Source organism: Phalaenopsis equestris, unplaced genomic scaffold, assembly GCF_001263595.1.
Source record: "Phalaenopsis equestris unplaced genomic scaffold, ASM126359v1 Scaffold000224, whole genome shotgun sequence".
Taxonomy (NCBI): domain Eukaryota; kingdom Viridiplantae; phylum Streptophyta; class Magnoliopsida; order Asparagales; family Orchidaceae; genus Phalaenopsis; species Phalaenopsis equestris.
The window spans coordinates 354044-370599 of record NW_018164666.1 but is presented as its reverse complement, the minus strand read 5'-3'; the positions used below and the strand labels follow the sequence as shown (position 1 = coordinate 370599).

Sequence of the window (16556 nt, the reverse complement as noted above, 5' to 3'; positions counted from 1 at the left end):
CTTGAATTCTTGAAGACTAGAACCATTGATCATTATCGAGAGTTTTCTCAAGTGACTCCCGTCATTTGGGATGTAATTAACTATAGGGGCTTGCCTCTATAGGGGACTTGGAGCCCAGGTAAAATAAACCCTATTTAATCTTTGTATTAAATAGGGGAATTTGTCGGTCATATATAAAAAAAGTTCGCAGACCAAACGGATGTCACAAATCTCTTAGTTTGCAGGATTGGGTCTATCGCTGAGGTCTACACTTATCTCTCGGGAAGGTGTAGTATTTGCGGTATCAGGCACGATTTTGCAAACTATCAGACTAATGAGATCAATTTGGTCTCATTTTTCAAAAATTAAAACATACTGCTTTCAAAACCCAAACTATATATCTTTTATATTTAAATTAAATCTCAAAAATTATTTTCATATATCATATTTTTTCAAATAAATCAATCGAAAAAAAAGTTGACCGACAGTGCAGCAATTGCTAGCGCCTATCTCCTACAGCGCCAGTTCCCTCCTTTCTCCTGCAACGCCGACTGACTCCCATCTCCTACAGTGCCGAATCTACTACCTTTTACAGCAAATTGCCAGCTATCGAGTAGGACCTCCCTCCCGTGACCCAACATCTCCTTCCCGAGTAGACTGAGGAGCCGCAAGAATCCTGCCAGCCCTCCAAAAGTTCCATGACCGGTTGATTCTTTCCAAGTTTTCCAGTCGTTCGTACTCAAGCAAGCAACGCATCAACCGAAAATTGCTTCCAAACCTAAACGTACATAGAGCTTATGACAGTATGGAACTCTGGAAGTTAGTTTTGAATCGAAGACCATGAATTCTATCCAAACAACCCCGGAACTCTCTCACTTTATCACAAAACATAAACTCAATGGTCATAACTTCCTTCAATAGTCTCAAACCGTTTATACATTTATAGAAAAGGAAAAGAGAAACATCTCACAGAAAATGGCGCAGTTCCCAAGCTCACTGATCCTAACCATCATTCATGAAAGATCTAGGAAAATATGATCATATCTTGGATGATCAATTTAATAAGCACAAAGATTGGAAAAACTTTCTTTCTTTATAACACAGTACATGAGCTTTGGGAAAAAGCACGTGAGACTTATTCTAGCACCGAAACACCGTAGAATTGTTTGAGATCAAAACAAAACTACATGAGCCCTCCACAAAGAATTAGGTGTGACTCAATATTTCAACACACTTACGAAGTACTTATTACAGTTATATATGTATGATAATTATATATGGAAGTGTCATCAAGATGTTGTGTTGTATAAAACAACAATGGAGAATAAGAGGATGATCAAGTTTTATTAAATTATAACGTCATTATTACTTATTATTAGATTTTATTCCTGATTATGTATTTCCCCTTTTGCCTTATTCTGTTTTATTTTTTTTTCTAGTTATTTTATTCTAATTTTATTGATTTCCATATTTATATCTATTATAATTGAATTTAAATACCCCTCATCCTATCAATAAAATTAAGTTGTTCTATTCTGAAAGGTATCAGAGCGTAACCCTAGATCCAGCGGCCCCTGAACTCCTCTGCCGGTTCCCGTTGCCACAACCTCCACATCCTAGCATACGAGCTCCTCTGCCAAGTCTGCGAACAGCAGGTTTCAGCAGAAATTCCAGCGAACAGCAGGTTTCAGTTGGAATTCCAACAAACAACAAGCTTCTTTCTGCCTATAGTTGTTCGCCCGTACCCCTGCAGTTGTTCGCTTATATTCTTGCAGGTTTCAGCAGCCGCAAGTGCAACCCCTTCCTGCAGGTTTTCAGCAGTAGCCAATAAAATCTCATGTTTTGTGAAATCTCTTGTTCTGATGCCTGTTTAAAAATCCCTGCAAGTCCTGAAAACCTGCAATTCATGTAGTTATTGTTGTTCATTTTGTATATATTTGTCGTGATTCTACCTAAATTCATCAATATCACAAAACCACAACAACATATCATTTGGCTCGGTCGTAATTATGGTTGATTCATTCAATGTTGATTCATTCAATGAATCACCCTCCGAAGACATTCTTGACTCCACCGGAGGATCAATTCCAAACCCCGCTCTCGTGCAGGCCAAAAGACAGGAAGCCAACATGAATTTCTTGATCACATTCATAAGTTGAATGGCAGCAATTTTCTCCAATGGTCCCAAGCAATTTCTTTGTTCATCAAAGAACGTGGGAAGTTCATTCACCTCACAGGAATGATTCGTGAGCCTTCAAAGATCGACCCACATATGGAGCTTGGGAAGTAGACAACTTAATAGTTATGTTAGGGCTAATCAACTCCATCGAAACGACAATTGGTCATTCGTGCATACTCCTCCCTTCAGCTAGTTCTCTCTACACTGATGTTCGTGACATCTACTCGGATGTAGGAAATTCCGCCCAACTCTATGAGATATATAAAAATATTTGGGAGGCCAAACAGGAGATAGGGGCCATGACCCAATACTATAACGATCTTGTTGCATTATGGATGGAATGCGAAACTATGGCTACACTTGGGATTCTTCGGCCAACTTATCCCTCTTCCAGAAGGTCGTAGAAAAGAATTGTATGTTCCAATTTCACGTTAGTCTTAACAAAGACCTTGACGAAGTTCAGAGTCGTATTCTTAGTTAGGATCCTCTCCCTTCACTCAAGTTGCTTTCACCGAGATTCGTTAAGAGAATTGTCATGCTTGACTCTTCTACTCAGCTGAATTGCCCATCATGATCTCAAATAGCGCTCAGCCCCCGTCCCTGTCACCACAAACCGGTCACCTCACTTGTGATTACTGTTAAAAGCACAACCACACCTGAGATAAGTGTTAGAAACTTCATGATAAACTGGCATACAAACCCTCGGCCAAAACCTCTAAGCTAAAAGACTCACGATGATGGTCGAAACAAGCACAGCTCAACCGACTCCTACTCGGAACATCCTGAAATCCTTCGAATCCCTTAAAAACTAGATGGAGTAATTCATAAAGCTTCTTGGAGCCAACCAAGTCTCTGCGAGTCCATCGGCCTCCCACGTCCGACAGGGGAATATTCCTATGGCTCTCACAGTTTATTTATCTTCTAGTCCATGGATTATTGATTCAGATGTCACGGATCACATTACTGGCTACTCGCGAGCTTTCTCGACTTACTACCCCTGCTCTAAAAAAAATGTCGCTGGAATTGTCGACGGATCTTGTAGTTTCATTGTTGGTAAATGGTTGATTGTACTAACGATCGATAACTCTGGAGTCAATTTTACATGTTCCCCGACTATAATATAACTTATTATATGTAATTTGACAAATGATATCGATTGTGTTGCTCAATTCTCTTCTGATGGATGTCTTTTTCCTAATCGTCATTCAGGGAATAAGATTGGAATTGCTAAGAAGGTAGTTGGTCTCTACTACTTTCAAGAGGACAAAATGAGAGTGAAGACATGAAACTCAAAAGTTGTAGCCTACCTCAAGTCATTGAGTGTCTCATTATGTTATTGCATTGTCATTTAAATCATCCTAATTTTCAATAGTTAAAAATTTTGTATTCTCTAATATTTTCTAACAAAATTCTCTCTAATTTCAATTGTGAGACATGTCAGGTAGTCAAACATCATTGGATCTATTATCCAACGCACACTTACACACATTCTACTCATTACTCCCTCATTTATAGTGACATATGGGGTCCTTCTCGTGCTTTCAGCTACACAATAAACGGTGGTTCTTGACCTTAATTGATGACCACACTCGAATGACGTGGTTCTACATTTTAAAAAACAAATCGGAAGTTGTTGTGACTTTCCAAAACTTTTACACCTTTGTCTTGACTCAATTCAAATCTCTTGATCAGATCTCTCAGACCAATAATGGTTGTGAGTTTTTCAACTCTATTTTGAGTAAATTCTAGTTAAGTAAAAGCATCTTCCACCATAGTTCTTACACGAACACTCAACAGAATGAGGTAATCGAGACTGTCACCTCCTCAACGTTGCTCACTCCATTATATTTCAATCCGATGTCCTAAAACATTTTTAGAAAGACGTCACTTTAAAAGTCATCTATCTCATAAACAAAATCCTCTCCAAAATTCACAAGTTTGAATCCTCTTAGCGGCCCTGATATCATGCTTCCCTATCAATTGAGTCTTCTCCACTTTATATCCCAAAATTTTTGGATGCACTGTTTTTTTTCGGAACATTGTCCCTAGTCGAAGTAAACTTGATCCCAGATCCATAAAATGTATCTTCCACGGATACTCCGCAACTCAAAAGGGGTATCGATGACTTAATCCGACTACAAACAAAATATATGTGAGTGTTAATGTCTCTTTCTTTGAAAGTGTTACCTATTTTTCTAATTAACCCTTTAGTGAGGGGGAGCTTGAGTTTCTCGACACTCCATTATCCTACTCCTATGAATGATCCCCCTATTATTCTCACCACTGAGGAGTCCCCTGTCCTGTTGAGTGCACCATCTCCTCCTCCCACTATTCGTGTCTACATTTGGCGCACCCGTCCTAATGCTCCTACTCAGGAGCCCGCTACCTCATTACAGGATCTTGACTCCAACTCGGGCGGCATCCTCAGCACAAACCTCCTCCGAATAAGAAGGTGAGTTCTCCGGGTAAGGTGTGCAATCAGCATACTCCCTCTATTCTATGGCAAAATATGCGTCTTTTCACAGTTTATTGTCGACATATATATCAATTGTTATAGCCCTGACAAGCCATCAAATCTCTACTACTATTAAGATTGCTTTTGCTGATCCAACCCAGAAAACGTCAGTAATAGAGCAAAGGAATGTCCTTCAACGGAATCATACATGGGACGTCATGGACCTTCCTCGGAGTAAGAAAACTTTTGGGTGTCAGATGGATTTTCAATATCAACTCTAACAAGTCTTTTGAACGCAACAAGCCAAGACCAATTGGTCGCCAAAGGTTACTCACAATCTATGAGGAGACATTTGCTTCAGTGGCTAAGTTAAACACTATTTGGGTCTTGTTGTCACTTACGGTAAACATAGATTGACCTTTATTCAAACTTGATGTCAAGGATGCATTCTTGAATTGTGAGATGATAGAAGAGGTGTACATGTCTCTCCCTCCGGGTTTTGATTCTACTGCCTCCAGAGGATAAGTGTTTATAAAAGTCCATTTATGGGCTAAACAGTCTCCACGGGCCTAGTAAGACAAGTTCACAAAGATGGTTGTAGGTCATGATTTTACTCAGGCTCATCGAATCACACTCACTTCTTTCAACACTCCTCCAATGGTCAAGTATTTATCTTCATTGTCAATTTTGACGATATTATTATTACAGGTAACAATCTCTCAGCATTGGAGATCTTAAAAGAAATTCTTATTTCGTCCTTCAAAATGAAGGATTTAGGATCCCTCTGATACTTTTTAGGCATTAAAGTGACTCGGTTCACTCGGGAAATTTGTCTGTCTCAGCGCAAATATACGATTGATCTTATGAAAGAAAACAAACTTCTTCTATGCAGATCTGTTGTTGTTCATATAGATCCTAATGAAAAATTATCTGGCATTCACAATGTTCTACCTGTCAACAAAACTCATTACCAGCGTCTTGTGGAAAAACTCATCTATCTGGCTCACACTAGCCTCAAAATAGGTCACACAATAGGAATAGTGAGTCAATTCATGCATGATCCATACGAACACCACCTCCAAGCTGCTCACCGGATTCTCCACTACTTAAAAGCTACACCGGGCCCAAGTTTGTTCTCTTCCCGCCATATCTCTTGTTCTATTGTTGTTTATACAAATTTTGATTAGGCCAAGCCAGTTCATGATCAGCATTGCACCTCAGGGCATTGCTTATTAATTTAAGGCAATCTTATCACGTGGAAAAGCAAGAAACTATTTGTGGTTGCCCAAAACAGTGCTTAAGCTGGATTCTGATCCATGTACTTGGGAATCTATGAAGTTCTCTAGCTACGCATCATGCTCCGCAAACTCCGCATGCCAACTTCTGTCCCACTGCAGCTATTCTGTGATAATAAGGTCGCAATCAGCATTGCTCCCTACCTAATCCGGCATCATCGTACTAAACATGTGGAGACCGACAAAAATTTTATTAAGGAAAAAAATTAAATCCGAGAAGATTTGTGTTCTATATGTGTCCTCTAGAGATTAAATAGCGAACATCCTCACCAAGAATCTACCTTGCCCTTTGTTCGATGATTTTAAGTCTAAGTTGAACATGACTGACATTTATGCTTCAACTTGAGGTAGAGTATTAGATTATAACGTCATTATTATTTATTATTTGATTTTATTCCTGATCATGTATTTCCCCATTTGTCTTATTCTATTTTATTTTATTTCATAGTTATTTTATTCTATTTTTATTGCTTTTCATATTTATATCTCTTGTAATTAGGTTTAAATATCCTCCTCCTATCAATAAATTAAGCAGGTCTATTTCGAATCTCAACAAGTTTTTATTAACTCTAAATAAGAAATTATATTAGGTTACAGGAAGAATCATGGGGATGAAACCTCTCTACCACCTCTCCCTACCACTATGGAAGCCTTTGCTGAAATCAGAAGAGAAGAAAGTAGGAAGAAGCTTATGATGGCAGAAAGTATGAATTCATCTAGCACTAAAAGCTCCGCATTATACATATACAACTCCTCCCATGAGTCAAAAGGCAAAGAAGAATCATCCATTGTGTTAACATTGCAAGAAACTTGGTCACAAGAACGATTAAGTGTTGGAAGCTATATGAAAAAACTATAGATTGAAAACCTGGGAAAGGAAGGAAAAACCAAGGCAGCAAGACCCATATTGCTACATCTTATGAAAGATCAGCCGACCCTAACCCCTTCACCAAGGAATTGCTAGAGGTGTTGAAAAAAATTCTTTCAGACACAACTGAATGGCACACCAACTTAGTGATACACCAACATATCATGTTCACCTCTTATCTCACTAATAATAAAATATTTCGACCTTGGATAATTGATTCACGAACATTTGTGAGTTCACCACCTACTAAGAGTTCACCGACTCAAAATTTGTTAAAGTTTTCAATGAATAAAACTCCAGGATTGTTGAGAAAAGAGATGTGAAAGTCTTCAAATATATTCAGCTCTCTTTTTTTTATATTCCCCAATTAGATTGCAACTTACTTTCAATTAACAAGTTTACTCTGACTTGAAATGTGTTATTAAATTTCATCCAAACTCTTGTGAATCTAAGGTGGTGGATTTGGAAAAGGTGATTGACAATGTTGAATTGCATCAAGTCTATATTTGATCAAGAAAACTTATTCTCATAACGCATAAGTGTCTTCTTCATCATATTTTTCCCAAATTCTAGAATTTATATTGCCCGAGTATGTTGAAAGTCAAGTTTTATTATAACATTATCATTTGGATCATCCTAATTTTTATTATTTTATGAAATTGTACATTCGTCTTATCAGTGTAAAACCTGACAATTGACTAAACATATTTCTCGTGTCTATCATTTATCTCAACACAAACCCTCACATCATTTCTTTATCATCCACAATGATATTTGGAGGACGTCAAAATTGAAAACATTAATTGAGTTATAAATGATGTATTTCCTTTATTGATGATCACAGTAGAACCAGTTGAATAATCCTCATGAATGAAAAATCTAAAACTAAACAAAGTGTCTTCTTCATCATATTTCTCCCATATTCTTGAATTTATTTTGCACGAGTATGTTGAAAGTCAAGTTTTATTACAACATTATCATTTGGGTCATCCTAATTTTTATTATATCGTGAAATTGTACATTCGTCTTATTAGTGTAAAACCTGACAATTGACTAAACATATTTGTCATGTCTATCATTTATCTCAATACAAACCCTCACATTATTTATTTATCATCCACAATGATATTCAGAGAACATCAAAATTGAAAACCATTAATTGAGTCATAGATGATGACTCTCCTTTATTGATGATCAAAATAGCACCACTTGGATAATCCTTATGAATGAAAAATCTAAAATTGAACAAATCTTTCGGTCCTTCCACAACATGATTTTCACTTAGAACCAAAATAAAATTCAAATTCTCAAAACTCATAGTACAAATGAGTACTTCAAATCTATAATTAGACCCTACTTGCAAAATAACGAGATCATCCATGTAACTTCCTGTGTTGAAACTTTACAACAAAAATGAGATAGCTGGAGGAAAAATAGACATCTCCTCGAGGTAACTAGGTTTATAATGTTTTCTGACAATATCCAAAAATATTTCTAGGAAGATGTCGTGCTCACAACCATCTACCTCATTAATAGAATGTCAAGCATGGTTCATCGGTTCAATGCCCCTCTCAATATTATGTCGGAAAACAACTGCATGTCAAAGCCATCTCAACCAATTTTCCAATAATAATATTTGGTTGGGTCTCTTTTGTTCACACTCACTAACAAAACCGCATGGAGCTTGTTCTTTAGTCAAACAACCACCCCAGATCTATAAGGACTTTTTGGACAACGCAACTCATGGTTGCTGACAATGATCTTTCAATTAGGTTTGGTCAACTACCTCCTCAGACAAAGTAGATCAGGGACTATGATGACCCGAGATGAAGGAACCATGAGATCTTGAATAAGTTTCATCGTCATTTACCCCACTATCCTCTTTAAGCTTCTAAGTGATAGATTTTACAATTTAAAATATTATGTTTGTTGTTATTATATTTTAAATATTTAATTCTTAATGACTAGTCTTAATCAAAAGTGTCCTCTTATTATCAGGAGAGATTATTAACCATAGATTGAACCCCAGATAAAGAAGTCCTCGCAAAATGAGGATGAAATCTCTGAGTGGTGTCCTATCTACAATTCAATCTGTCTTCTGGAAATTTGACCTTCCAAAGCTCTCTCAACACACAAAATAAAAAAAATAAATAAAAGTTGAGAGTCTCGAAGAGTGGTAGGAATTTTTTGAGCACGCAATCTACTACTTTAAGCAACTGACAACAATACCTCAATCCATGAAAATGTGAATCAACTTTAACAGGAGTACAATTTCTCAAATTCATCATTAAGCAAGCAAGTGTGAGTGTGGATCTAAAGTACATAGAGACAATGCAATCATGGCCAATTCCCAAGTTGATTGTTGAGGTTTGTAGTTCCCATTATCATGCAAATTTTTATAAACATTTTATTAGCAATTTCAACACTACTGTTGCACCTTTGAGATTGTCTTAAGCAAAAAATGTTTAGTTGGAGTCGAAACGAACAAGAAAGTTTTGACATGCTAAAAGATTGTGATTTCAACATCAATGCTATGTATGTCGAACTTCAATCAAGGTAGAAACTGATGCTTCAGCCACGGGCATAGTTGTCATCTTGATGCAAGAAGGGAACCAACAGAATTCTTCAATTTAAACTTAACACCTATTGTCAAAGAAGGTCTACTTTTGTATATAGTAATTTGGACGCTAAAGAATGAGAGAATGGTTTTGTTTAGTGACCACCAAACATTACAATTCCTACGAGCTCAATAGAACCTTAATTAAACAATTTTATGTTGAATGATTTTTCTATAGGAGTTTAATTTCACGATGAAACGTCATGTTGTCAAAACAATCATGTGCCTTGAGCAAACGGGATAGCTTGCTCTTGTGGTTCAAACAAAAATCATCTGTGGGAAAATTTTGTGAATTTTATATCCTAATGATGGGGGTTTCACTCATGCAAGCACCAATTGCCATTGTTAAATTCCACAAGGTGAGTATTCTTTACAATAAGAATATCATTTCAATGGCAATCAATTGTGTATATCAAACACATATCTTAGGCAACCGATTATTCACAATGGTCATAGTGGAGATTTAACGGTGCATGTTGACCGAGACAAGATATTACAATAAGTACAGTCAAGATTTTTTTGCCCAAGCTAATAAGAGATGTTTGTATATTCATGAAGAAAAGTTCCAATTGTCGAAGGTTCAAATGAATCAAGCAAAACACTAGCCTAACACATTGTTGCTCGTTCTAGACGCCATCAAAGAAGATACAGCATAGATTTTGTTTTATGCTAGGCTTTCCCTATACTAAACATGGGCTTGATTCAATTATGATGGTTGTCGAGCGTTTATTCAATATGGCATTTTGTGTCATGTGAAAGGACTTTTGATGCGTTAAACTTAGCAAAGCTTTTATTTAGAGAAATTGTTAGACTTCATGGCATTTAAAGTAATATAATTTTGAACCATGATGATAAATTCATAAGCTATTTTTGGACAGAAATATGGAAGTGTTTTCAAACATACATTCGTTTGAGCTCGGCCTACCGCACTCAAAAAGGCGAACAAACCGAAGAGGTGAATAACAGCCATGGGAACATGATTAGTTGTATCGTTGGGGGCAAACTGAAAAAACGGGGAAAATGTCTGGGGCAAGCAAAGTTTGCATTTAATGCAATGGTTAACTGTTCCACCGGCCGTTCTCCTTTTAGCGTAGTTTATTCCCAAGCATGAGGACAGCACCATTCTTCCAAGACCCAAAAGCAACAGTTCCATGAATTGGGTAAACAATTTTGAATCGATGCTGTAGAGGTTAAAGAGAAACTAAATATATCTTCACACTAATACAAAAAACAAGCTGACAAATATCAGAGATAAGAAGTAGTTGAAGTAGGTGATTTGGTTATAATGGAGACTGGCAAACAAAGATTTCCACCTGGTACTTGTTCTAAGGTGAAATAGAACTATGGAAAAGCAGAAGTTCTATAATCCATCACAAAATAATGAACCAAAAAGCAGCATTCTGAAGCTGTTGCAGGTCCAGAACTCTAGACTTAAAAAATATTCCTACAAAGAACCAAACTCTATCCATATCCATTCACCTAAAACCACCAACTCTAAAAAGAAATAGAAAACAAGAAAATCAAACTCTATCCATATCGAACAAACTGCTATAATTTCCGGTTGCACCAGATTTATCAACCCAGTAAACCTCAAGGCCACATCCTTTTCTCGCACTTGAACCCGGCAGTACACTCGAAAGGTCTCGCTACATCTTTACCCAAACTAACGGCACAACAAAACACCGTCCCTTAAAAAAGCTCCAACCGACTGTAAATAGACAAATCAACCCAGACGCACACAGAAACATCCAAAATGAGTTCTCAGACGAGCGGAGAAAGCGTGAAAAAAGACGCTAAGAAGAGAAGAAGTGAGTTAAGGGTAAAATCTGGATGACAACCCGAGCAACTAGAAATTAAGCCAAAGAAACCATAAAATCCGTAAAAATTCACCTAGATCAACTAGGGATGTGGCGTAGGTGGCGAGATCTGCTGCCCTCGTTCCTTCCCCGATCGCGGAATGCTCTCGATGCGGAATGAAGGATAATGGGGAATTGCATTTTTTGCCGCCTTTCTCTCTGTCCCCTCGATAGGAGAGAGAGAAGTATAGGAGGCGACGTGAGGGCGAAAGCGACCATGGGACTCTCGACCCGACACCGCTCCGGGTGCGGCGCCAATATCGGAGCGCCACGTGCGTGGGGACAGAGGCATGGGTTGTAGCGGAAGCCAAGTACGCATCCGCTGTTCTCTCTCTCACTATCATTTTCCATCACGGCGACGACCGGCGGCCAGAGATAGCTCAACGCCGGCGAAGCGGATGACGGTGAATCGAACTGGAGGGATGATCCAGATTCCATTTCTTATTCTTTTTCTTCTCTCGTGTTTTATTTATACTTTTTATTCTACTTTAATTCGATGGTATACCAGAGTTGGCGTGGTGGTAGGTTGGTCACGGGACAGGAGGGTTGGGCTCACGGGTTTAAGTGAGTCAAGCGGACTCATGAAACGATATAGACTCGACGCGATAAGTGGCTCGTGAATTGAGCTCAACGAGCTCATAAGTTCGAGCCAACCCCAACAAATAGAGCTATTAACAATCTGATTTCAAGCCGAGTTGAGATCTGCTCAAAAACAACTTAAAAAAAAATGATTAAAAAATTTAACTTTGAGTCCAACTCATTTATTTCGATACGATCTCGATCTGAGCCAAAATTCGAATCAATTTTCAAACGATCAACATTCTTCGGGTTAATTTCACTAAATTCACAGCCTCAACATCACCATGGCTATTAAAGATCGAACAAAATTCGATCCAAAATTTTGGCTCGTAGATCGGCTTTTATTTCAATCCAAGCCAAAATTCAAATCACTTATGTGTCTTTAACAACCTTTGAGTTAAATTTACAGTCCTACCAACAAGACTCATTAGCTCGAGAGTCGGCTAGTTCAATAATATATATACTTATCATCTAAAACATTCAAATCTATATATTTCACACATAAATTTAATATCTACATATCCATTTTTCGAGCCATTAATATAAATATATTTCTCACATGAATTTCCCTGCGCTCTCTTAGTTTTTCAATGTGGCCTGTCTCTTCCCTGATGTATATCCGGATTTATTATTTTCGACTGAAAGACAGTTATATTCATTATCACTCGCGAATTTCACCGTCAAAAATAAGTTATATTAGTTAAATTTGATAAATCCCACATAACGTAAATCTATGATGCAACCAAACACCACCTAAATACTGCAAACTTTTGAGATGAAATATTTGCATTTCAATATTTTATGTTATGTATGTAAATCCTAGAAAATTGAGCACGGTGACTCATAATTAAGCTCTCAAAATAAAAATAATTATTATTATTAAAAAATAAAAAAAAGAGAGGAAAAACATTTTTTTTATTTAATATTTTGAAAGATTCAATAAGAAAGGAAGGAGACTCGTGTCCATTTTATTATTATTAATTTGCGGTCATGATATTTGCAACTATAATTTTATAAATAATACAAGAGTAGATGCGGGTTACCCATCAAAAAATAAAGGAATTAATATAAATAATATTATTTTTAAACGGAAGAGTATTATACAAGTGAATAAAAATTGGCTCACCAAATTTCTAGAACAATGACTCTAGTATATGATTAAAAATAAATCATAGGTAATGATGCGTGTTGGAAAATTTGGGGTGGAAGAGAAAGTATGGTCATCTTGAAATCCAGCACAAATTCATATATATATATATATATATATATATATATATATATAAAGGGTCTTATTCAATTGAAATGTTTCATTATGAGTTGGTGATTACAGGTGCAGTCACTTGTCCCACAAGCACGAAAGAGTTACACTATTTGTCAATTTACGATGTTTTCACACTAAGGAACTTGTGGCCATGGCGGCCTGAGACGGCAACTGTCGGAAGGTGGGGGCCAAAGACGACGACACTCGGGAGGAAGTTGGTTGAGATGGAGCCGGCCAAAGGGCGTAGGTGGCGTCGGTGGTCGGAAGGACGAGGCGGCGGTTAGAAGGCGGCGGAAACCGGAGACGACAATGCAGGGGGAGAGGCTGCGGGTCCTTCTTATGTAGGTTCTGCTTTCTCTCAGGCTCTGAGTATTTGTTTGTCATCCCCTCTCATAGGAGGCTTGAGACTCTATTTATAGAATTTAAATTACAAATAAGGCGAGAATCCAAAACACTCTTGATAGAACGCTTGAGAGAGATCTTCTTGATTGGACAACGTTTGATGAATGTTTGACTGTGTTAATGATGTTAGAGTTGAGTGATCTTGAGCTCGTTGGATTTGTCTCGATGAGACGCTCAATTTGACTATAAGTATGTCATATTTGACATCTATTTGATCTTCGATTTATGCAAAAAAAAAATTACGAGTCATTTTTTTTGTTTGATCTGACTCAGATTTGACTATATGCATGTTTGATTTCCTTAATGATGGTTTCAATTTTGATGTCGTTAGCTTTTTCTATTCAAGCTCATCAGTTTGACTATATATTTGCTGAAATCAGACTCCATGACGACTTTTTATCACAGTTTGAATGTTTCTCGCTCAAAAAACTAATGTCGTTGTCTGTAAAATGTCTCGAGATTCATGCTAAATGTTTGAAATTTGCTGAAGGCGTATGAGTAAAAAATTTCTATGTAAAAATGATATTCGGTGGATTGACTTGTTTTTTTTTATCAATTAAATGCAATGAAAAATCATTGTTATTTTATTTGGTGATGATCCAAATATTGAGAAGGTCAAATCTCACCGAAGATCCAATGACTATTGATAATCCTTTGAGGCCATTTTAATAAAAAAATTAAATGATTTTTTTTTTTGAAATATTTTTAGCTGATGATATACTTGGATCTTGTTATGATGCGGAGCTACAATGTGTAAATCAATTATTAACTCAGAATTTTCAGTTTTGCCAATCAAACTTGCCCCAGCGTCCAACCAACAGTGCATCGCCAATTAACACCCTAGCTCCCAGAAAATGAAGTCATAACTGTTGGATAATGTGGAGACTTGGTTTACCGCAATTTAATTAACTTCCTAATTAAGAATCCCACCTACCGCCCTACCGCTCACCTGCATTCCCACCTACCACACCCACCTACCGCACATCTACCTCCCGCTTACTGCTCTCATAGTTTCTATAAATAGCCTCTTTATAGCTTGTTATAAGCCAAGCTAAAAGCCAAGCAAGGCAAAGTCAAGTCCTCTAAAAGAGAAAGAGAAGAAGAGAGAGAGAGAGAGGGGAATGAAGAGAAAAAAATAAAGATTTTCTTATAAACATTGAGGCGCTCGACGGTGTAATTCCTCGAAAAAATAAAATCCTCTGCAGCTCCGTCTGCAGCTCCGCTCTGCAGCTCCGTGGACGTAGGTAAATTTGTCGAACCACGTAAATCTGTGTGTCGCTCAAGTGTTTTTCTGCGTGTAATTTTTCTAGTTCTTTTTTTTACTCTATTGTCGTTGTTTTTCACTATAACTGGTATCAGAGTCTTGGATTCAGATCTAAGGAAGAGTGATGGGTGAGGACGAAGTAATGACATTTGGGATCGAGAAGTTCAATGACACAGATTTTGCTTATTGGAGGATGCAGATATAAGACTACCTCTATGGGAAGAAACTTCATTTTCCGTTACTGGGAAAGCGACCAGAAAAGATAGATGAGGCGGAATGGAATCTGTTAGTTCGATAGGTTATAGGGGTTATTCGATTAACCCTATCGAGATCGGTTGCCCACAACGTGATCAATGAGAGGACTACCGTAGATCTCATGGCGACTTTATCAGGTATGTATGAAAAGTCATCGACGAATAACAATGTGCATTTGACGAAAAAGTTATTCATTTTGAAGATGATAAAATGTGTCTCTATTACTCAACACCTAAATGATTTCAATATGATCACAAATTAATTGACTTCTGTTGAAATTGATTTTGATGATGAGATACGTGCGCTAATATTGTTGGTTTCAATGTCAAATAGCTGGGAAGTCATGAGAATGGTTATTAGCAGTTCTGCAGGTAAATCTAAGCTGAAATGTGATGATATTCGTGATTTGATTTTGGTTGAGGAGGTGCACATGAAGGATTCTGGCGAGGCCTTGTGTTTAAGTTCGGTGTTGAATGTTGATTCCAAATGGAGATCACATGACATGAACTCAAACAGAGGAAGATCAAAATCAAAATATGGTCAGCAGACAACCTGCTGGAATTGTGACAAGGCTGACCACATAAAAAAACTGCAGGAATCCTAAGAAGAATGAGAAAGATGACGCTAATGTTGTAACTGAAGAAATACATGATGCACCATTGCTGACAATTCACAGTTCTGTTGATGACTGGATACTGGATTCAGGGGCTCCTTTCATACATCATCTCTCCGGGAGTTAATGTGGAATTATGTTGCAGGTAACTTTGAGAAGGTACATCTGGCTGATGGAAAAGCTCTTGACGTGGTGAGGATGGGAGGCGTTGATATTGCACTCCCTAACAAGAGCAATTGGACTTTGCAAAAAGTCAGACACATTCCTGAATTGAAGAAAAACCTAATTTCTGTAGGGCAGCTCAATGAGGGTGGTCATTCAGTAGTGTTCTCAGATAATACTTGGAAGGTTACTAAAGGAGCATTAGTACTGGCTCGGGGTAAGAAAACTGACACACTATATATGAGTGCAGGTTTACTCAGGCGTGAAAACATGAGCCAGAAGTGCATTATGGGGAAGCAGAAGAGAGTCAGTTTCTTGAAAGGTGGCAGAGCGCCAAAGACAGAAAAACTGAATTTTGTACGGACATATGGTGGAGAATCACAGAGCTATGAAAAAGTCTTGCAAGATAAAAGTTCGAGCAAGTGGGAGCTGGCAGAACTTCCACCAGGAAAGAAGACATTGCATAATAAGTGGGTGTATCGGGTGAAGACTGCGTTTGATGGCGGTAAGAGGTACAAGACTGCACTTGTTGAAAAAGACCTTCAACTGAGGCATGATATTGCCCATGCAGTGGGAGTTGTTAGCAGATACAAGAGTAACCAAGGAAAGTGCTTGGAGGTACAAGACTGTGTTTATGCTGATATATCAGCTGAGGGTGTTACTCTTGAGAAGCTGAAGTTGTGCTCGACTTCAGCTGGTCTTCTGGCATGAAGACCGGAGGTTTGAGTTGCAGAGGTGGAGGATATCACGTTTGAGGAAAAGGGCAGTGCA

At 37.7% G+C, this 16556-nt stretch overlaps 1 protein-coding gene across 3 annotated transcripts in view; it reads right to left on the bottom strand.

The window, feature by feature from the left end:
• LOC110023311 (protein CHROMATIN REMODELING 4-like) overlaps positions 1 to 11675 on the bottom strand; it is a 59311-nt gene extending 47636 nt beyond the window's left edge. For all 3 annotated transcript variants that reach the window (XR_002293886.1, XM_020722638.1, XM_020722639.1), the window contains exon 1: positions 11284 to 11675. The gene's annotated coding sequence lies outside the window, so the exon portion shown is untranslated. The remainder of the gene's footprint in view (positions 1 to 11283) is intronic.
• Positions 11676 to 16556: the final 4881 nt, after the last annotated feature.